This window comes from Ascaphus truei, chromosome 2 (assembly GCF_040206685.1).
Source record: "Ascaphus truei isolate aAscTru1 chromosome 2, aAscTru1.hap1, whole genome shotgun sequence".
NCBI lineage: Eukaryota > Metazoa > Chordata > Amphibia > Anura > Ascaphidae > Ascaphus > Ascaphus truei.
This window is the reverse complement of record NC_134484.1, coordinates 141,534,545-141,558,302: the sequence shown is the minus strand read 5'-3', so window position 1 is coordinate 141,558,302 and position 23,758 is coordinate 141,534,545. Positions and strand designations below refer to the sequence as shown.

At 48.4% G+C, this 23,758-nt stretch overlaps 1 long non-coding RNA gene across 1 annotated transcript; it reads right to left on the bottom strand.

Moving 5' to 3' along the window:
* Window positions 1–494: 494 nt before the first annotated feature.
* On the bottom strand, window positions 495–23,121 carry LOC142488587 (uncharacterized). Its single transcript, XR_012799516.1, has 4 exons — window positions 22,914–23,121; window positions 20,633–20,774; window positions 858–1,018; window positions 495–681 (listed from the first exon to the last, which is right to left on the bottom strand). It is a non-coding gene; the product is annotated as an uncharacterized LOC142488587 (long non-coding RNA).
* Between the last annotated feature and the right edge of the window lie 637 nt (window positions 23,122–23,758).

Below are 23,758 nucleotides of genomic sequence, written 5' to 3'. Positions count from 1 at the left end.
GACAATTAACTTCTGATTTTATTCTTCTATATAGTTGCTCCTGCAGCTCCTGTGTCACCTGACACTGAACATGTCTCATCACCTGTCTCATCAAGGTCATCATCAAGAATGGAAGGTGAGTATATGAGGTGCAGCACATATAATGTGTACATTTGAAGAATTTCATTTGCCATGCAAAATAAATGCCTTTCACATGTAATGAACTTCACATCAGTTATTGTCACAGAAGATGTAGTGTTTCCTGACAACATGTATTGTGTGTGTTTTAAAGTATCAGCTAGGAGTTGTGATGTTACAACAACCTTTCATTCATTCTTCTTTCACACTGAGTCGAAACATCATTGTTACTTCAAGCATATCTTTTAATTGGAAACAAATAAAAAATTATGGAAACATGTTATGTGTTACACTATGAGAACAACTATCATTATAGTGAAAACAAAGGGAAAGTTCCATAGCAGTTAATAATGTCTTTCTTTATTTGTAGAACCAGATGTTGCCACTCAAGGACAAATTCACTCAAGTGAACATGAAGATGTTGACACTCCTGGATTAACCCAGCATTCAAGTCTTCCTGCTCGTGACACCTACTCAGCTATTGCAGCTTCTGAAGAACGAATCTTGGGTGAAGAAAATCGTCGCCATTCAGAAATGATGTCAGTGCTTGAAAGGATGCTGTCACTGCATGAAAGGATGCATGAAAGGTCAATATCAGAAATGTCACAAATTCAAAAAGTCATCATCCAAGTTCCTAAAGAAATCCAAAATGTAAACAGGACATTACAAGCACTAGTTCTGAATGTGAGCCAAGCAAATCAGTTTTGGAGTACAGCAAGAGAACCAGAATTCCCCTTTACCCCATCAGAGGATGGATCTTTACATGCTGCTACTTTTTCTCCTGAGTCATCAGTTCTTCATTCCCCAGTTCCGGATGATACCGGTACAGTAGGTGCAAGTTCTGTGCAGGTCCCTGTCAACATCCAACCGCTTACATCTGTTCAAAATATGGAACCGACACCTACAAATGAGACACACAAAAAAAAGTTAGGGCAACAATTACTAATAACCAGCTTTTGGAAAAAGATTAAAATACAAAAACAAGAAAGTGCTCCACCATCACTCTTGCAATGTTTATAAACTGTTCCACAACTGCCACAGCCCACACCCAGTGCCCCTGAACTGCCAAAGCCCACACCCAGTGCCCCTGAACTGCCACAGCCCACACTTAGTGCCCCTGAAGTGCCACAGCCCACACCCAGTGCCCCTGAACTGCCACAGCCCACACCCAGTGCCCCTGAACTGCCACAGCCCACACTTAGTGCCCCTGAAGTGCCCCTGAAGTGCCACAGCCCACACCCAGTGCCCCTGAACTGCCACAGCCCACACTTAGTGCCCCTGAAGTGCCACAGCCCACACTTAGTGCCCCTGATGTGCAACAGCCCAAACGCAGTGCCACTGAACTGCCACTGCCCACACCCAGTGCCACAGAACTGCCACTGCCCACACCCAGTACCACAGAACTGCCACAGGCTAGTACAAGTGGTACAGTTAAGGCCAGAGTACTTGGCAGAGGGAAAAGGCAAACACAACAGCCAACAAGCAGGCCTGTGATTCGTTCTCAAAAGGATAAACAAAAATAAATAATCACATTCACTAAATGTGTTGGTGTACTGGTGTTGTTTCCTGCAGACTATTTCATGCATAGTGTATGTCTGATCATGTACAGATGCTTGATAACAATCATGTATGTCCTTGTACACATGAATGTTTATAAATGCTCAGTGACTGAATGAAGGCATATTTTATAACATACTAGCTGAGAGACCCGGCGTTGCCCGGGATGTAAATACGTAATAGGTCGTATTATTTATAAATCGTGGAACAATAGGTGACTATTTGTTGTAAAGGTTGGATAATAATGTTGAAAAGAAAGATGGAAGAAAATGTAATACGATGTTGTATAAAAATGGTTTATTGTAAACACACACGTATACACTCACACACGTATACACACACACATGGAGACATACACACACACACATGGAGACATACACACACACACATACAATGTATACACACATGTGTGTGTGTGTATGTCTCCATGTGTGTGTGTGTATGTCTCCATGTGTGTGTGTGTATGTCTCCATGTGTGTGTGTACGTGTACATGTGTGTGAGTATATGTGTACATGTGTGTGTGTGTACGTGTCTACGTGTACATGTGTGTGTGTGTGTACGTGTACATGTGTGTGTGTGTGTGTGTGTGTACATGTCTACGTGTACATGTGTGTGTGTGTCTACGTGTACGTGTGTGTGTGTCTACGTGCGTGTGTGTACGTGTGTGTACGTGTGTACGTGTGTGTCTACGTGTGTGTCTATGTGTGTGTGTGTCTACGTGTGTGTGTTTGTGTATACGTGTGTGTGTTTGTGTCTACGTGTGTGTGTTTGTGTCTACGTGTGTGTGTTTGTGTATACGTGTGTGTGTGTCTACGTCTGTGTGTGTGTGTGTCTACGTGTGTGTGTGTGTGTGTCTACGTGTGTGTGTGTGTCTACGTGTGTGTGTGTGTCCCTGTGTGTGTTTGTGTCCCTGTGTGTCCTTTGGCCCGTGACTCCGCCTCAGGGAAGGGGGGGGGTGGGGGGGAGGTGGTGGGAAGGAGGGGGGGAAGGGGAGGTGGGGGGGAGGTGGTGGGAAGGGGGGGGTGGGGGGAGGTGGTGGGAAGGGGGGGGGGGGTGGGGGGGAGGTGGTGGGAAGGGGGGGAGGTGGTGGGAAGGGGGGGGGGTGGGGGGAGGTGGTGGGAAGGGGGGGGAGGTGGGGGGGAGTTGGGAAGGGGGGTGGGGGAGGTGGGAAGGGGGGTGGGGGAGGTGGGAAGGGGGGTGGAGGTGGTGAGGAGGTGGTGGGAGGTTGTAAGGGGGGAGTGAAGGGAAGGTGAAGGGGGGGTGAAGGGGAGGTGAAGGTGGGGGTGGAGGGGAGGTGAAGGGGGGGGTGGAGGGGAGGTGAAGGGGGGGTGGAGGGGAGGTGAAGGGGGGTGGAGGGGAGGTGAAGGGGGGGGTGGAGGGAAGGTGAAGGGGGGGGTGGAGGGGAGGTGAAGGGGGGGGTGGAGGGGAGGTGAAGGGGGGGGTGGAGGGAGGTGGAAGGGAAGTGGAGTGAGGGGAGGTGAGGGGTGGGTGAGGGGAGGTGAGGTGAAGGGGGGTGAGGGGAGGTGAGGTGAAGGGGGGTGAGGGGAGGTGAAGGGCGCTCCCTCAGCCGTCCGGCCGCTCACTCACCCGTCCGGCCACTCCCACGTGGTCTGAGGCGGGAGGCAGCTTGTTGTGGCCGCTCCCCCGCTGTGTCCCGGGCGCTCGCTCCCCCGCTGACTGTAGCGGCGCCAGGGGGTGGAGGGGAGGTGAAGGGGGGTAAAGGGGAGGTGAAGGCCGCTCACTCACCCGTCCGGAAGGTCCCACGTGGTCTGAAGCGGGAGGCAGCTTGTTGTGGCCGCTCCCCCGCTGTGTCCCGGGCGCTCGCTCGCTCCGCTGACTGTAGCGGCGCCGGGGGGGGGGGAGGGGGGGTGGAGGGGAGGTGATTTGAAGGGGGGTGAGGGGTGGGTGAAAGCCGCTCACTCACCCATCCGGCAGCTCCCTCACCCGTCCGGCCGCTCCCACGTGGAACTGAGGCGGGAGGCAGCTTGTTGTGGCCGCTCCCCCGCTGTGTCCCGGGCACTCGCTCCTCCGCTGACTGTAGCGGCGCCGGGGGGGGGGGGGGGGGGTTGAAAGCGCGGGAGACACGGGGAGAGGAGGAGGCTGATTTCGGGGAGGAAGAGGCGGAGGCTCCGGCGGGTATGTGAGGCCCCCCCCGGTTATACATGCTGCTAATGTACACACCCCCCCTACTGTGTGTGTGTGTCCGTGTGTGTGTGTGTGTGTGTGTGTGTGTGTGTGTGTGTGTGTGTGTGTCCGTGTGTGTGTGTGTGTGTCCCTGTGTGTGTGTGTGTGTGTGTCTGTGTGTCCTTTGGGCCGTCACTCCGCCTCAGGCCAATGAGAGGTGTGCGGGGGCGGCCCAAGGGACCAATGAGATTTCCCCTAGGGACACCGGACATCCAGCAGGCAGGCATGCAGGCAGGCAGGCAAACATACAGTGCTTTCACTAATATAGTATAAGATGAATATCTATTAATCATCAGTTGATTCATGGTACAACATTATTACACACTTGGCATGTTAATGGAAATGACATTCACTTAGTTCTTGATCAAGATGAGATGTTTGTGGGTTATTTTGGTAAAGTAGATAGTCATTTCATGCTAATATTATTGACATACAACTTTAAGTAAGTACCCATATAACAGCATACATTTTAATGTTATGTTTTTGGTGTCTTAACTCTGTAAGACATTACTTACCTAATCTTCTTTCATAGTTCATAATGTTGGCATGTGATCATGTATGATTTTTGGTTACAATAACAGTTCTGTAAACCTGTATGAATATATCTGTAGTCTCTCTGTATCTCTATCTATATATGTATACACACACACACACACACACACACACACACACACACACACACACACACACACACACACACACACACACACACACACACACACACACACACACACACACACACACACACTGTGTGTGTGTATATATATATTAACTGATATATATATATATATATCTGCCACTGTTGTCAGCAAACAGGCCTTGTGTTAATGACATATAAATGTTAGGACACTTGCTGCAATTAGGGTATCAGTATGAGTGAGCCCCTAATTCACTCAGCTATATTTAACTTTGAATATGATTACAACAAGGCCTGCTTACACACATCAATGCCTTAAGTTTAGCACTCTATATATAATATATATATAATCAGAATGAACAGTAAAGGCCTTCTGCTGCAAAGAGGCCTTGTTTGCTGTTAAATACAACTTCTACACAGCTGACTCAATTAGGCCCTCCACATACTCACCCAGTAATGTTATAAACTGTAATGAACTGTTAAGATTATTACAACAAGGACTGTTTGCACTGTAGAGGGAGAGGGGGGTTGGCCCGGTATTAAAGGGGTTGCACCCCATATGGCCACCCCCTGACCTCACCAGGGAGGCAAGGGGTTAACTGGACTGCGGTCCAGGAATGTGGTTTACACCTTGTCATGTCAGGAAACTGTATGTTCCCCTGTTCCCATGTTTCCTTATAATCCTGTATTTTAATGTTTTAAGTGCATTTCTGTATCTCCAGTTCTGGAGGTCACAGAGAGTTGATATTTGGCCAATATGTGGTGTCACTGTAAGCATTAAAAACTGGAAAATTTCGACCCACTGAGCCACCAGAATGGAACTTATTAATATGTGTAGATATTAAAGAGTATATGTATGGTATTTTGGATCTGCTCTGAAAAATACAGACTCCATCTGCTATGCTAAATAGATCATGAATGGCAGCCGGCTGATTGAGCCTAAGCACTGTGATCAAAAGTTAACTGCCCGGGACTTCCGGTGACGTCACCACGGATGGCTGACTAGCTGAAGAGCTCCCGACACCCTCAGAAGAAAGAGCAGAAACGCAACCCCCCCACACCAAATCGCCCGATTTCAGTTCCCACAACTGGTCCCAACACAGCCGAGATGGCGGCCAAGTCAAAGAAGACCCAGAACACCGTCGCGAAGTTCTTTGCCACCGCACCGCGCCGGGCAGAGCTGGAGCTGAATCCGGACTCCCAAGATGGCGACGAGGAGCCGGAGCACGCGGCGCTTGGCGAGCTACAAGACCAACTGGACTCGGACCCCCCCATTCTAAATAAAGAATTTTTTGACTCCTTGATCCTCAAAATGAGGAGTGGGGTACAAGAGGACAATAAAAAGGCTCTTCAAAGCATCAGAGCAGAACTGGAAGCCCTCTCTGGAGAACAGATGAGCTGGAGGCCAAAATCGAGGGGGCCATCAGCTTCCAGTCTGAGGCCCAAGAAGAAGTTGCGAGATGCGGCGACGCAATCAGGGACCTCCAGAATGCCCTGCAGGAACTTGAAAACCGTGAAAGGAGTCAGAACATACGCCTCAGAAACGTGCCTGAAGCAATCTCCCATGAGGACCTGCAAGCCTACCTCCGCAGAGTTTTCCTCCAACTGGTGCCGGGTCTCTCTGAGCATGAGCTCCTTATGGATCAGGCCCACCGTGCCCTGGGCCCAAAGCCAACAGACCCCAACCGCCACAGGGACATAATAGTAAGGCTACATGCATATACCACCAAGGAGCGAGTAATGAATGCCGCCAGGGGCCAACGCAGCATACAAGTGGACGACGCAGACATCCAGCTGTTTAACGACCTGTCCAGGACCACAATGATGAAGAGACGGGAGTTGAAGCCCCTCACCAACTACCTCCGCGACCAGGGAGTCAAATATCGCTGGGGGTTCCCTTTCAAGCTGGTGGTGCTCCGCAATGGGCGCCACTTCACAATCACAGCCCCGGAGGATGCAAGAGACTTCCTCAAAGCCCTAGGGATCCCCCACCACACAGCAACAACCGCCCCTCCCGTCCAGTGGCAAGGTCGGACCCCCCGGACACTCCCCGAGCATCCGAGAGGCTGGCCAGCCAAAAATCCCGGTGACTGAGCGGTCCACCTCCCCTGAGAACCATGCCCCCCCCCCGGTTGGATGAAGACTGACCTCGCATCCCAAGGTCCCAGGTCTGCACGGACTTCTGCTGCTCCCTCTCTCTCTACCTGAAGTGTCGACTCCTTACGGGCCGCGACGGCTTCCATCCATCCAGCTTCCCACATAACCGCCAGCAGGGAACGCTCCAACTAAGCCCTGGGGAACACCAAAGATGGCCGCCATGGAAGCTCTGCGTCCCCAAGCTCTCCAAGAACGCCCAGCAGCACCCCAGTGAGCTGACTCCTGCTATCGCTCCCTCTACCCCCCCCTCCCTTCTCCCCCCTCCCCTCTACCCCCCTTCCCCCACTTCCCCCTCCCCGTCCCCCCCCACCTTCCCCCCTGCCCTCTCTCCCCACCCCCACCCTCTCTCCCCACCCCCACCCTCTCCCCGCCAGAAATCTCGCTACTCACCTGCAGGGATCCGACAACAAGAAGAGGACCCCTCCGTCCCCCGCTGACATGTACCCAGATCGAGGTCATCACGTACCCGGATGAAGGCCTTCATCCGCAAGCCTTTAGTCCCCTCACTGGAGGGGATCCTGCCCACAGCCGGTCTCCCCCGGGAGGGGGAGTCGGGCCCAACCCGGGTCTGCTGCCAACCTGCCCGAACACCGATTTGGCCCCGAAGCGTCTCGCCAGCCAAGGACATCTATCTGGCTCCCCCCCCCCTCATTACCCCCCCACAATGGCCCCAAGAAAAGGTTTATCGAAATCTTGTATACTCCTGCAATACTGTTCACGCAAGGCCTAGAGCTCCCAAAATGTATATGTGGCCCTTGACCAGCTGACTAGCTGAAGCATGATTTTGGAGCACCGATTAGGCATTGTATGGGTCTGTGATCCCGGTGTCTACCATGATCTCACCTCCTCCCCCCCCTTCCCTATCTCCCCCTCCCCCCTTCTCCCCCCCTCCCCCCTTCTCCCCCCTCCCCCTTTCCCCCTCTCCCATCCTCCCCTCCCCCTCTCCCCCCCCTTTACCCCCGCAACGGCCCCAAGAAAAGATTTATCCGAAGCTTGTATATTCATGCAATACTGTTCATGCAGGACCAAGAGCTCCCAAAATGTATATGTGGCCCTTGACCAGCTGACTAGCTGGAGCAGGATTTAGGAGCACTGTTTAGGCACTGTATAGGTCTGTGATACCGGTGTCTACCATGGTGTCTACCAGGGAATAATCGCCCTACCAAATGGCGTCAATTAAAATCATCTCGCTAAATGTTAAGGGCCTTAATTCTGTTAGAAAACGCAAGCTAGCTTTACAAGAACTAAAAAAAACTAAAGGCGATATAATTTGTATCCAGGAAACACACTTCAATACCCCAGACCCGCCTAACACATTCAGGCACACGTTCCCCCAAGCGTTTTACGCATCATCCCCCAACAAGAAACGGGGTGTTGCCATACTGATCAAGAATAACATCCCCTTTGCCCCAACAAAGATAACCAAAGACCCAGAAGGTAGATATTTGCTACTCCAAGGTACACTATCAGGAACCCCCATATCCATTCTGAATATGTACGCCCCTAATGATAACCAAACCCAATTCCTCCAGAATCTACTTGGTTCATTAGATCAATCGGTGCTCTCCTCGCTACTGCTAGTTGGAGACGCAAACATGGTCCTTTACCCAGACCAAGACAAATCCACTCAGCCCGCGACACCACACACTGCTCAGACACAGAAAAAGGCCAAAAAGTTTCGGGAAATCCTGAAAAACTAGATATTTGGAGGACCCAGCACGTAGGCCAGAGGGACTACACATTCTTCTCAGCCCCCCATCAGTCTTACTCGTGGATTGACTACTTTCTAGGTACCAATAATGTTCTCCAGGCATCCTCCCACTCCAACATAGGCCCAATTACCTGGTCAGACCACGCCCCTATCGAACTCACCCTCTCTCTGCCGTTCGTCAAAACCTCTGCGTACAAGTGGAAACTGAACGATTCGCTCCTCAATGACCCCCAGGTGATCAAAACAATCAAACAAAAACTAAACACTTTTTTTCAAATAAATAACGGTTCGGTCTCGGCAGCAGCAATGCTCTGGGAAGCGCACAAAGCTACCATTAGAGAAGACCTTATCTCTCTAGCCTCTTATAAGAAAAAAATGAAACACAGCGCAAAAAGAACTCACTGAAAAGATCTTGGCCCTAGAACTCCAACATAAGCAGTCCTCTTCAAAAAAAGTGTTTAGAACCCTAGATAAGGCAAGAACTGAACTAAAATTACTGCACCTTGACGAGGTAGAGAGAGCACTGAAATGGACTAACCAGAAGTTCTATGATAGGGGCAATAAAGCAGATAAACTCCTGGCCTCGAAACTAAGAGGCGTAAAGACCAAAGCCCAGATCACAAAAATCTGCACCAGAAATGGGCAGATAACGTACAACGAGAAAGAAATAGCGGAGGAATTCACAGAGTTCTACAAAGACCTGTACAACCTCCACCCCCCCAGCCAGGAACGCGACAGTGCCAAAACAGCCGCAGAATACCTAACCCAATGTAACCTCCCATCCCTTTCAGTGGAAGAGCTTGGGTACCTTAATCAGAAAATAACCCAAGAGGAGCTATCCCAAGCCATTTCCTCGCTTAAAATTGCCAAGACACCTGGGCCAGACGGGTTCTCCAACGCTTACTATAAAAAATTCACAGCATCCCTCTCCCCTTACTTGCTGGACATGTTCAATTTCTTCCTAGAAGGAGAGCCAATCCCAGGCACAATTTCGGCCGCCAACCTTGCCATCATACACAAGGAAGGTAGAGACTCGCTAAAATGCGGTAGTTATAGACCAATCTCGCTACTCAATACTGACCTCAAGCTTTTCAGTAAGATCCTAGCAAACAGACTGAACCCTATTCTCCCCAGATTGATTCATATAGACCAGGTGGGCTTTGTGTCAGGAAGACAGGCCTCTGACAACACCCGCAAAATTATTAATATTATAGACCACGTTCACCTTAATAAGTCTCAGGCCATGATCCTAAGCCTTGATGCCGAAAAGGCTTTCGACCGAATCAAATGGTCCTTTCTTGACCAAACTATGCTCCGGTTTGGCTTCTCGGGTCCGTTCCTCGAGGGGGTATGAGCCCTCTATAACAACCCTACCGCTCTCTTAAAACTCCCGGAAGGGCACTCCAACCCAATAAAAATCAAAAATGGAACCAGACAAGGTTGCCCCCTATCCCCCCTATTATTTGCCCTATCAATAGAGCCATTAGCTGCCAGGATCAGAGTTGAACCCAGCATAAAGGGCATCCCAATCGCAGACAGGGAGTACAAAATCTCCCTCTTTACTGATGACGTCATTCTGACCTTAGCCGACCCGCACACCTCCCTTCCCAACCTCCAGAAACTGTTGGACCAATTTAGCCTAGTGTCCGATTATAAAATAAACACGGACAAGTCCGAGGCGCTCAATATCTCTCTCCCAGACCCTACATGGAAACTCCTACAAACTAACTTCAAATATAAGTGGAATAACTCCCACATTAAATACCTAGGGATAAAAATAGCAAGCTTGACAGCTCGCTATATCAAGCCAACTACCCCCCCCTTCTTCCGCCAGATCAAGAGAGACTTGGAGACTTGGCATGCCCACCAGATCTCTTGGTTTGGAAAAATTGTGTCTACCAAAATGAATGTCCTTCCCCGATTACTTTATTATTTTCAAACCCTCCCAGTCCCTGTCCCGCTAGTAGAACTGCGAAATATGCAGGCTCATATCCTCCGTTTTATATGGAGGCAGCGTAGACCAAGGGTGCCGAGATCAGTGCTGTTGGCTTCAAGAACGAGAGGGGGTTTGGGGCCCCCGGATGTGGTCAGATATTACCAGGTGGCCCAGCTGAGGCAGGCGGTGGTTTGGAACTACCCCCGACCTCGAATTGCTGCTTGGAGATAGAAACACATCACGCGGCCCCGACACCCCTCTCGGCCCTACTATTGTCTCAGGCTCACAAAGGAAGGAGGCCCCTGAGATTCGAGCTCAGGGCAATGAGGTGCACGTGGTCTACTTGGACTAAAGCTAAAGGGAAACATGGCCTAGCTTCATTCCCCTCATAACTCACCCCCATCTTCGGGAACCCAGACTTCCCACCTGGGTGCTCCCGTACCCAATTTGGTCAATTCCAGGGCCTAAATATCAGAGTGGTTGTGGATCTGCTGGAAACTGATGAGGTCCTGTCCTTCCAAGAGCTTAAAAATAAGTTCTCTTCCCCAGGCCTCCGCATCTTCAAATACCTTCAGATTAGGCACTTCCTGAGAGCCCAATCCCCTAGCCTTAAATTCCCAGCGTGCACTAGATTCGAGACCCTCTGCCTCAAGGGGGAATACCAGAGAGGTTTAATTTCCGAAGTTTATAGAACATTAGAAGCATCCCACTCCGCCCCCTCACACTCCTATATGCAAAAATGGAGCGCTGATCTAAATATCCCAATCGACCTGGAAGACTGGGAGGATATCTGGGAAGCTGCCACCAGAACATCAATTTGCTCAATCACGAAAGAAAATATTTATAAAATCTTATTCCAATGGTACCTAACCCCGAGTAGACTGAGCCAGATCTACCCAGGCACCTCGGACGTGTGCTGGAGAGGATGTGGTCAAAGGGGGGACATGCCTCATATTTGGTGGGCATGCCCGGAGATCCAGAGGTTCTGGACCAGGATCCAGAGTCTCCTGATTGAAACTTTGGGTCTGGAGGTCCCCCTGACGTACGTGCTGGGGAAACCAATTGAAGACCTCCCCGCCCCTATAGCCAGACTTTCCTTGGCGATCCTTACGGCCGCCAGATGCTGTATCGCGGCGGCCTGGAAACAAGTAAAGGCCCCTTCCAGGAGAACAGTAATTAAAAGAATAGACGGGGTCATGAACATGGAGAGACTGACAGCCATGCTGAAGCAGAGAATGCCTCAATTCTATAGAACCTTGGAGCCTTGACCAGGCTCTGGTGCCCCGACACTGGTGCAAGCCCTGGTCCAACTCTGATACCCTCGGGGCCGGGGGCCGGGGGCCGGTGCGCCCTACCCACCATAATCCCTTCCCCCTCCCCCCCACCCCCTCACCCCCCCTCTTTTTCCCCATGTCGTTCCCAACTATCCACCCGTCCCTCGTCATCCCCTCTCTTTTCACTTCTGAAAGTAGGGACAAAAAAAGTTTATTGTGTGTCTCAGAGTACTTCACTGTCATGTGCCTGTGTTTCACAATGATAAAGGAAAAAAATATTTTAAAAAAAAAAATAAAAAAAAAAGTTAACTGCCCGGATTGTTTACACTAAGTACTAATCAACAGACCAAGTACTAGTCAACAGACTCTGTCACTCTAATTGTTACCTGGGGGTGGAGAATCATAAAACTGAAGTGGTTTGTAAGTGTTATGTCTACACCTACAAACAATGCAGGTACTTCATTTGGTAAACTGGTCGTCGTCCCTGATTTAATTATGGGGCTACCCATAGAGTCCCAGTACACATGGGCTAATTAGCTGGGGGGCATGGGTTAATCTGTGTCTCCACGTTAGGGATTGGATACAGATAATTGTTCACCAATAGTCTGTATTCAATGTTAAGAATAGGGTTACACAGGTATATAAACTGTGACAACACTACAGTTTTTAGTTGTGCTTCTGATTCCACCTGGAATGTCACCGGATTGCTGGAGAATTGCTAGCTGATGCTTCTCCATCCCCCAACCCTAAGTAAGTTTTACCTTCTTGTCTGTTAATTGTACTATATTGCTGTGTTCACCTTTTTTAAGGAATAAATATATTATATTATATCTAAGCCTCGTTCAGTTCAACCCAGATATTTGGTGTTCATTATATCTTGTCATAAGTTACCGTGACAAGTTCTATAATTAATTGGTGGCAGCGCTGGGATTGAACTGAACCTATATTACAGTGTTCTGTGGGACTCTGTCATATAGTGGGAACTCGAGAGTAATTGCGAGTTCCTGGGACTAAAGATATTGAACACACAGTAGTGCAACAGTTAACACAAGTTGTAACACCACCTCACTGCTGCAACCATGAACCATGAGCGAGGCTGAAGGCTCATCCAACATGAGGACCCGAGCTCAGCTGAAGGACAAGTGCCGTGAATATGGACTGCCCTATGAGAACCAGGAGGTCGCAGACATGGTTGATGCAATCGGTGACTATGAAGCCCGGCTTGCAGAGCCTTAGGATACGGCTCAGCTTGCCCTTATACATCCACCCGGTGATCAGGGAAGGAACCCAGTGCCGGGGCGGCGGAATCTCGGGGAGGGAACGAGTGCACCTCCCGGGAGCAGTGCAACAGGAGGGGTACTGGTTGCTGCGGCTACTAGTCCGTTCACCCCTGAAATGTTGGCACTGATTACTGCGTGGGGTGACAGAGGGACACCGGAGGAGCGGCTGCAGTTTATCACTATGGCAGTGAACAGACCCGCTTATTGCCCCCCTGTCCAACCCAATACAGATGAACTCAAACTGGATCAGCACAGTCTCACCAAGTTCGTGGAAGGTACTGATCAGATCTACAGTTTTTTAAAGAACTTTGTGACACAGTGTCGGCGGTACAAAGTGCTTCCCCAGCATAGGGTTGCACGTTTGGACCCCTTACTGTCCGACTTGGCTAAGCAGACGATGATGGCGCTTCCAGATGAGTATGCTGATGACTATGACCACCTGAAAGAACTGTTACTGTTTCAGTATGGTTTTACCCCTGAAGCCTACCGGGTAAATTCTGGCAGGAAGAGAGGCAGCCCCAGGAGTCCTATGTTACCTACGTGACCCGTATGGCTTTGTACGGGATACGCTGGGTGGAGGGCTATGAGGCACAGACTTACCAATGCCTGCTGGACCTCCTCTTTCAGGAGCAGCTCATGCAGCAGTGCCCGCCGGCGGTGAGGGCTTGGGTGTATGACAAGAAGCCCAAGACTTACCAGGAGGCGGCGAGGCTTGCAGACGACTATGTGGCCAGCCAAGCCCTGATGACCGCCAAAGCAGTAGCCAAGGCACCGTCCAGAAAGTCTGCCAATACCCCCCAATGGACTCAGAGGCCGCCTGCGGGCAGCAGTCCACCGAAGGAGGGGGAGCTCCGGCACGAGCGCCGGTGCTACAACTGCAATCGCCCATGTCACATCAGACCAGATTGCCGGGAACCCCTGCGTTCCGGCGGACCCCATCAGGGGCAACGCACCCCAGCTGCGAAGCCGGTAGCCCGCGTGCGGGAGGCTTCCACCAAAGACTCCGGACCGGTCATGGAACCAACTCCCAGCGAGACGTCCCATGCCACACCTGTCCTGGTTTCATCGGTGCCTACAGCCAGGAGAGGAGGACATCTCAGCGTGGACCTGGAGCAGATGGATGGCCGGAGCAGACATCTACCCCGGTCACAGTCGGTGACCGGCAAGCAGTCGGCTTGCTGGATTCAGGAGCTGCAGTGACCCTGGTCCGACCTGATATGGTCCGGCCAAAGGAATTACTCCCAGGCCCTGGGAAACAGATCACAGTGGCCGACGGAGAGCCACGTTTCCTGCAAGTGGCCAGAATCTTTTTGGATTGGGGGGAGGGCCAGGGTGTGCGGCAGGTGGGGGTTTTACCCGGTTTGGATGCTGAAGTTCTTCTTGGCAACAATCTGGGTCCGATGACCTGCATCTACGACCGAGTGCCCAAACCCACTGCAGTGGCGGCGGTTACCCGGAGCCAGACAGCGGCAATGGCGGCGGCACCAGTCCCCCAGCCTTTGGGACCAACGTTAGCGGAGGGCGCAGAGGAGCCCGGGGAGGTAAGCCAGGATCAGTTGCAACCACGGACTGACTTACTGTTCCCCCTCACCCTTCCCCATTCTCCGGACAATGACATGACTGGGGGGTGGCCAGAATTAGGAGCCCAGTTTAGGGAGGCAGTGAAGACAGACCCTACCCTGATCCGGCGTGAGACTTCGGGCGTCCGAATCTCAGGCAGGGGAAGGCACTGAGCACTGCCTATGGTATAAGGGACTCCTGTATAGAGAAGAAGGGAACCCAGGGATAGAGGAGGGATTGACGGGTAAGCGACAGCTAGTAGTGCCCCAGGGGTACCGACAGCAACTGTTACGGGTAGCTCACTCTATCCTGTTAGCGGGACATCAGGGGGTCAACAGAACGCGAGCCCGGTTATTACAGCGTTACTACTGGCCGGGGGCATCTCGAGATGATGGGGCAATTTCTGCCGCTCTTGTGATGCCTGCCAGCGAGTGGGTAATGCGGGCGACCGTGTGAAGGCACCCCTGAAACCCTACCGATAATAGGGGAACCCTTCCAGAAAATAGCGATGGATCTTGTAGGACCCTTTATGATTCCTAGCAGATCAGGGAAGCGCTACATCCTCACGGTGGTGGATTTTGCCACCCGGTACCCTGAGGCGATAGCGCTTGGCACCATAGATGCCAAGACAGTGGCAGCAGCTTTTTCTGAACATTTTTTCTAGGGTAGGTTTCCCTAGTGAGATCCTAACCGATCAGGGGTCGCAGTTCATGAGTGAACTGTTACATTGTCTCTGGGATGCTGCGGTGTACAGCACCGGCGCACTACCCCTTACATCCCCAGACAACGGATTTGTGAGAGGTTTAACGGTACCCTGAAGCAGATGCTTCGGACTTTTATAGAGGCGGAGGGGAAAGACTGGGAGATTCATTTACAGCACTTGCTGTTTGCCTACCGAGAGGTACCGAAGGAATCTACAGGCTTCTCCCCCTTCGAGCTACTATATGGCCGCAAGGTACGTGGACTCTGGACCTATTCCGTGAGGGATGGAAGGGGAGGCTACTGCTACTGATGCTTCTGTGATCCAGTATGTGGTAGATCTCCGAGACCGGTTAGAGATGCTCATGGGGGTGGCCCAGGACCACCTCAGGGCCGCTCAGACCAAGCAAAAGCAATGGTATGACCGGAATGCCCGTAGCAGAGAATTCATCCCAGGACAGCAGGTGCTTGTTCTCAAACCCACTCGGGAGAACAAGTTGATGGCTGCCTGGTCGGGGACCGTACCCGGTGATCCGAAAGGTGAATGAGTACAACTACGTTGTACAGGTAGAGCCTGAGAGGCATAAGACATATCACGTCAATATGCTGAAAGAATACAGAGCACCGAGTATGGAGCAGTAATGGCCAATTGTAGCCCACTGCTGGAGGATCCGGCGAGCAATGCTCTGCCTGATCTCCTAGGGGATGCTAGGCAGGGAAACACTGTGGAGCAGGTAGAGATAGGGGCACAGTTGAGTGCTAGGCAGCAGGTAGAAGCCAGGGACATGCTAGCTAGGTTTAGGGCCCTCTTCACTGACATGCCAGGGACCACACATCTCACAAAACACCCAGTGCACACAGGGGATCTGCAGCCTCGCTTATAGAGTGTCAGCAGAGGTCAAGACCAGTATGGAAAGGGAGATAGGGGAGCTGCTGATCCTATGGGTAATTACTCCGTCCCAGAGTCATTGAGCAAGCCCGGTAGTTCTAGTCCCTAAGAAGGACAAGACCACCCGGTTTTGTGTGGACTACCGCTTGCTCAATGCTGGGATGGTGTCAGATGCCTACCCCATGCCCCGCATGGATGAGTTACTGGATGAACTCGCGGGGGCAAGGTATCTGACCACCATGGATTTGAGCAAAGGCTATTGGCAAATCCCACTGACCCTGGAGGCTAGGGTGAAGTCAGCATTCATCACTCCAAGTTGCCTCTATGAGTTTTTGGTGATGCCATTTGGATGAAGAATACCTCGCTACCTTCCAACGCCTGGTCAATAGGTTACTGGAAGGGATGCAGAGCTATGCAGGGCTTATTTAGATGACATTGCTGTCTTTAGTAATTCCTGGGACTCCCACTTAGGACATGTAGCTGCGGTGCTGGATAGGATCAGGGAGGCTGGGCTTACCTTGAAAACCACTAAGTGTATGGTAGGGATGGCAGAGGTCCTGTTCTTAGGGCACAGGGTGGGTGGAGGGCACCTCAAACCAGAACCAGCCAAGGTAGAAGCCATAGTTCAGTGGCCTGTTGCAAAGACCAAGAAACAGGTCATGGCATTTTTGGGCACCGCAGGGTACTATAGGAAGTTTGTCCCACAGTACAGCGCCGTGGCCAAACCCTGACTGATTTGACTAAGAAGCAACTGGTCTGTGCTTATCACCTGGACTCCTGTCTGTGAGACTGCATTCAGGCACTGAAAACTGCGCTTGCTGGGGCCCCCATACTGGCTGCCCCGGACTATACCAAACATTTCCTCATACAGACTGATGCCTCGGACTATGGCATTGGGGCTGTGTGAGTCAAGTGGGGAACGATGCAGAGAGCACCCTGTTGTGTACCTCAGCCGAAAACTACTCCCCAGAGAGGTGGCCTATGCCACCATTGAGAAAGAGTGCTTGGCATTGTGTGGGCACTCAAAAACTCCAGCCCTACGTGTATGGAGTGGCTTTCACGGTCCTCATAGACCACAACCCCCTGAGTGGCTGCAGAGGGCATCAGGGGAGAATGCCAAGTTGCTAAGGTGGAGCTTGGCCTTACAAGAATTCGAGTTACTACTGCACCGACACTCTTTATTTGAGCAAATACCCGGTATGTACCTGGCAGATACCTGGAATGCGCCACTCCTCACCTCTGACAAGCCCCGTTGCATTGCCTTCCCAGCCTGGGTTCATGCCTGGCTGATGGGCGGCTGATCTGTTAAATGATAATGATTAGGATTTAATAGGCTGCAATGCTTCGCGTGTCTACCAGATGGCATAAATTCATGAATTGTAATGCAGTATATATATATATACTGTGCAGTATTGCAGCCAGCGGGAATAAAATGCTTCAATCCCTGCTTGGAAAATAACTCAATGCACTCGGGCAGAAAACAGTCACAAACCTCAATACACCCGGGTATACCCGAAATCGTGGGGACTAGCCAAGCTCGATAAAGTGTGTCGCCAGTGTATTCAGCACAAAAAGGTAGTGAAAACAGCAATGCTGATGGACTTTCACATCAGGACTATCCCTCTGAGACTGAGTTCGTTAAGGGTGCCAGCAGTGCCCCAATCCCCGTTAGGGCCAGTGGGCCACAGGTCACCCATTAAGAAGGGAGGTGTAGAGGGAGAGGGGGGTTGGCCGGTATAAAGGGGTTGCACCCCATATGGCCACCCCCTGACCTCACCAGGGAGGCAAGGGGTTAACTGGACTGCGGTCCAGGAATGTGGCTTACACCTTGTCATGTTAGGAAACTGTATGTTCCCCTGTTCCCATGTTTCATTATAATCCTGTATTTTAATGTTTTAAAGTGCATTTCTGTATCTCCAGTTCTGGAAGTCACAGAGAGTTGATATTTGGCCAATCTGTGGAGTCACTGTAGGCATTAAAAACTGGCAAATTTCGACCACCTGAGCCCACAGAATGGAACTTATAATATGTGTAGATATTAAAGAGTATATGTATGGTATTTTGGATCTGCTCTGAAAAATGCAGACTCCATCTGCTATGCTAAATAGGTCATGAAGCAGCCGGCTGATTGAGCCTAAGCACTGTGATCAAAAGTTAACTGCCCGGATTGTTTACACTAAGTACTAATCACAGACCAAGTACTAATCAGCAGACTCTGCCACTCTAATTGTTACCTGAGGGTTGAGAATCATCAAACTGGAGTGGTTTGTAAGTGTTATGTCTACACCTACAAACAGTACACATGGGGCTAATTAGCTGGGGGGCATGGGTTAATCTGTGTCTCCACGTTAGGGATTGGATACAGGTAATTGTTCACCAATAGTCTGTATTCAATGTAAGAATAGGGTTACACAGGTATATAAACTGTGTCAACACTACAGTTTTTAGTTGTGCTTCTGATTCCACCTGGAATGTCACCGGATTGCTGGAGAATTGCTAGCTGATACTTCTCCATCCCCCAACCCTAAGTAAGTGTTACCTTCTTGTCTGTTAATTGTACTATATTGCTGTGTTCACCTTTTTTAAGGAATAAATATATTTTATTATATCTAAGCCTCGTTCAGTTCAACCCAGATATTTGGTGTTCATTATATCTTGTCATAAGTTACCGTGACATGCACACAACAAGGCCTTCAATGTAGCAAGATCTATGTATATATATATATAATATATATATATATATATATATTTAGATAAATATATATGTTGATATATATTTATATATATATCTATATATATATATTTAACTATATATTGTGTGTGTATATATATAGTATGTATATATATGTGTGTGTGTGTATATATATAATACATGCAAATGAACATACAGTAATATTTACAGTTGCTATATATAGCAACTGTAAATATTACTGTATGTTCATTTGCATGTATTATATATATACACACACACACCACATATATATACACACACAATATATAGTTAAATATATATATATAGATATATATATCAACATATATATTTATCTAATTATATATAATATTTATTTATATATCTATATATATATATATATATATCAAGAGAGACAAACAGAGAGAGTCAGAGAAAGAGAGAGAGAAAGAGAAGAGAAAGAGAGAGAGAAAGAGAGAGAGAAAGAGAGAGAGAGAGAAAGAGAGAGAGAGAAAGAGAGAGAGAAAGAGAGAGAGAAAGAGAGAGAGAAAGAGAGAGAGAAAGAGAGAGAGAAAGAGAGAGAGAAAGAGAGAGAGAAAGAGAGAGAGAAAGAGAGAGAGAAAGAGAGAGAGAAAGAGAAAGAGAAAGAGAAAGAGAAAGAGAAAGAGAAAGAGAGAGAGAGATGTGTGTATGGTTAATTTTAGCTAAGTGTAAGCAGAAATCTGTTCATCATAGCACTGTAGATGATTTCACACACATTGTTATTGTAATTAAAAGTGTAAACTTGTTTTGCACATTTTGATTGCCTAAGCCGAAAGTAAAGTTTCGATTCCTGTGAAAAGAGGGTATCTTAGACAAAGAATGTCAGCTAATTATTGTAACAAATTTCTTGTGGGAGAAAACCTAGGCATATAACTGTTAGGTTGTATTATAACCTTGGAACAAACAGCGAAGATAACATGTAACTATTTACACATTCAGCAGACATCCGTATGCGTTCAACTTAGACACTGTACACGATTCACTTTATCCGCAAATGAATGTTTTGAGCGTGTCCATGATCGGCAAGATCAACGATATGGATGCTGGCATGTTGCGCCATCATTTAAACTTACCATGGAACATGGAACATATCTTCTGTTAAATAGCATATTTTTGCCCAATACCAATTACATTGAAGCCGCACAGACTGTCGCATCTGCTGATATACTGGCACCCTCCATTCATCAAGATCAGATGCAAGATGGACATAACTACTATGATATGTATCAAAACTTATATGGCCAATACCAAAGTGCAGTGTTCGACAATCCTATACATTTACTCGCCCGGGGCCGGTGGATTTAACCCCCGGGCGTGTAAATATTGGCCCAAGCAGCAAATTAATAGTTAATAGTTTCTGGAACAATTACTGTATATCTGGTACCCCTCTCAGGTGAACTCTTCAGGCTAATGTACTGCAATTTTAAATATAAATAATTCACTAACTCTAGACAACTAATATGAAACATTGGTACAGTACAAAGGAACGTCTCCAACTCAGATCCCTCTTTGGCAGTAAAGTAAGTTTGCCACTCCCCACATACTTCTCACTGGTGCACACCCTTGAAACACATGCATGCATTGCCTTGAGGAAAAGCACATATACTGTGTACAGGAAGTCCTCGTTATCCAACGTTTCACTTTACAACTAATGGCATATCCAACGCTTTACAATGCAACCCTAAGGGCCGTTATCCGACGCCTGAATGTGTTATCCGACGCTCACTGCCACTGATTAACATGGGACTCACTTTACAACGGTTTCACTATCCAACTCTACGTCCAGAACGGATTCCGTTGGGTAACCGAGGACTGCCTGTATTCGGGCCTATATTTACTGAGCAGTGCTATTCCATAAGACACCTTATGACTCATTCACTCTTCTGTTTGCTCTTGTACCTCAGTTTTCCATTCCTTTCTGCTCTCTACCCTTCTTTGGGTCCAGTACAGTGTGGTCACAGGATGGTGTGTTTATCTTAGAAGAAGAAAATCTTTTCCCCATTCAATAGTTATTTTTCTGTTTAAAATGAACAATTCAAGTCTGAAAGTACATAAAACACAATTCAAATTTGGCATAATTAAAAAATAAAATAAAAAGTCCCTGCATTTCAGTTTAAATCGAGCATGTGCATCTTTAATACATATAACTGATGTACTGCAATGTCTATTTAAAAAAATCATCTTCTTGCACTGGGAGCCACTTTACAGCCCATTCCCCTGTAAATGTGGGCCATAGTGTCTGGGAAACAAAGGTCTGCCAATGATTGGGATGACTGACCCGTCCCCGGCTTCCCCTATCCTCCCACCAGCCACCCCCCTCCCCCCACATAAAGTTACCACTGGCCATGCAACACTTTCCTTTTTTTTAGCATTTGTTTTTCAGCACAATTGCAAACTTTATTGTGGAGGGATGGATGTGAAATAATTTTTCTGGCAATCTTAAAGATGCCCATTATTCTGACTTACTGTGAACAGACATTTTAATTAATGTACCCTTAGTAATAAAATAGCAACCTTTTCAATCTGTGATTATAACTGCTGAATAGCCCTTAAGTAAAGTATGATGTAATGTACCCCAGACTCTCTTGGAGATCATACCACATGAGTTGAAGCTAATTCGGCCTCCCAATGAGAGTCTCCCCACTGTGTTTCCCCTTCCCTGTTCCGGTCCACTACGCCAGCATGGACAGGGCTGACAGCATCAGGAAAAGACAGGCACAACTTCAAACACCTGGAGTTCGTCTGCATCTTCCCCTGCATCTCTGCTATGTGTGTCCTCTATTTGCTGTGCAGCCAGCGGTGGATTTCCAAGTCCTGTGCCCGCCGTCTGTGTTTGCCGCCCTGCTTCTCCTTCCAAATCCGGTGTCAAATGATGCCGTCGACATCACCAACGTGACGGCGCACGGCGTTGCGTTACCCTGGCAACGCAACATCACGGTTGTCATGGCAACAAGACGCCGTGTGCCGTCCATGGCGTCATTTGACACTCGATTTTGAAGCAGGGTGGCAGAATGGAGGTGGCCGCCTTAGGCCCAGGCCTAATGGGAAATCTGTCACTGTGTGTAGCTGACATCACTTTACCTCAGACTCTCTTGGAGATGATACCACCCTAGTTGAAGCAAAGGTGGCAGCTATTGTTACAGCTGCTCTGCACATTCTGAAACACACAACCTTCTTATCCCCCTGTAGCCTATGTTTCCACTTACCCTTCCTTACAGATTGTAAGCTCCTTGGGGCAGGGTCCTCCATACCTATCTTATTATTTTTCATCTTCCAACCTTTTGTTCTGAGCTACGGAATATGTTGGCGTGTTATAAATAAATGGTGATAATAATAATAATAATAATAATAATGTATATTCCTCTGTATTTATTGTATTTAGGAGTGTGCTTTCAAGGATATAATTCTACATGTAAATAAACACAACAGGAATGCTAAGAAGTGTCACACTGGTTTATTTACAATCTTTTAAGAATATAATCCTCGGTAAAGAAAAAATGAGCCGTTGGTAATTTAAGATTGCTCATGCTAATCAAATCTGAATGAGTTTCTGAACAGCTATTATTTGCTATCTATTTAACATAGTTAAACTGCTTTTAGGCAGGAACTTTGTTCTCTGATAACCCCTGGTGCACGGATAACTCCTGTCATGTCTCTAGAGTTAATGCTGCTTAGTGAATCTGACCTCCAATACATTTATACTAACAGGCAGATGGTCAAATGGAACAAATCACACAAATGCCTCTTTAACTGTCAACTTAATGACAAAGCCACCATTTTAGCTTGGCATGCAGCCTCCTGTAACTAAAATTGCATCTGAAATAAAAGCTCACATCAGTTGGATAGTCTGAAGACCCTGCTGACATGCAACTGTCAGGAAACGTAGCTGACAACTGGAAATAGTTTAACATTTTCAAATGTAATGCAATGCAGCAGGAGCTGGCAGAAAAGCTTGGAAGAAAAAGCCTCCCTGCTTCTACTGTAAATATGATAGGAGTATACCGTTTCCTGTGTGGAGAAAAGATTGCAAGTGTAGCACTTGTACCCCCACCCTGAGTGAGATTGGGGTCATCTGCTTCTCTGGCTACTCCATTTAGGTGTTGTGCTGTACCTGTTTGGCAACAGAAGGGCTGAGTGCTCCACGGTGTTGTTTGGACAACAGGACAGGTTTACAGGTTACCTTAGTTCTTTGGTGCAGCGCCTCCAGTCAGCATGGGTCCTTTGGATGGAAGGAGAATCCATACTGACACCTTGTTCTTGATTCTCAGACAGTGATCACACTGGTGATGGTACAACTGTGTTTATTGGCAGGTACATATCTCACAGCATGGCATTGCTTTCTTCTTTGGCCTACTCATTAATGGTTCCCCTCCTAGTGAGACCCAGGGCAGTTTATCCTCACTCAACAGGGGGAGGAGAGAGAGAGAGACCCAGAACTTTGGGTGAGTGCCAATATTTATATCCTATGGGTGTCACTGTAATTCTGACTCATAACAAGCCAGATCTGGATACTGATAGGCCATCAATTTCGTATGTTGTCCAAATCAGTACCCACCCCTCAGGCTGACACTCTCAGGCTGACAAGCTCAGGCTGTTGCTAGGCCCGCCCTTGGATACATCTAATATATCCAAAGCTGCAAAAGCACACAGGACCTATTTGAAGGAATTCGCCCATCCACTGCCTGCACCTATCAAGACTTACACTGGTAGGGCCCAGGAAAAGAAGTAGCGGCCGGAGCCTAGGCTACACAAGTAACAAAAAAGACATTGAAACATTTGAGGAGTACTAAACACCCCCAAAATGAACATTCTTTCTCTTCAGTTTCAAAAGAGTAAAATTATCCAATTTGTTTATTAATACAATATTTTGCATAGATTTGGGCTGAGCTCAAATATATCAAACGTGTTATGTGAGTTTCTTGATGTTGATCTGTTGGGAATGAGGTTAACACCACATCAGACATAGTAGATTTAAATAATGCAAACAGAAAGGGAAATGGGACAGAAACAGACTTTGAAACATCT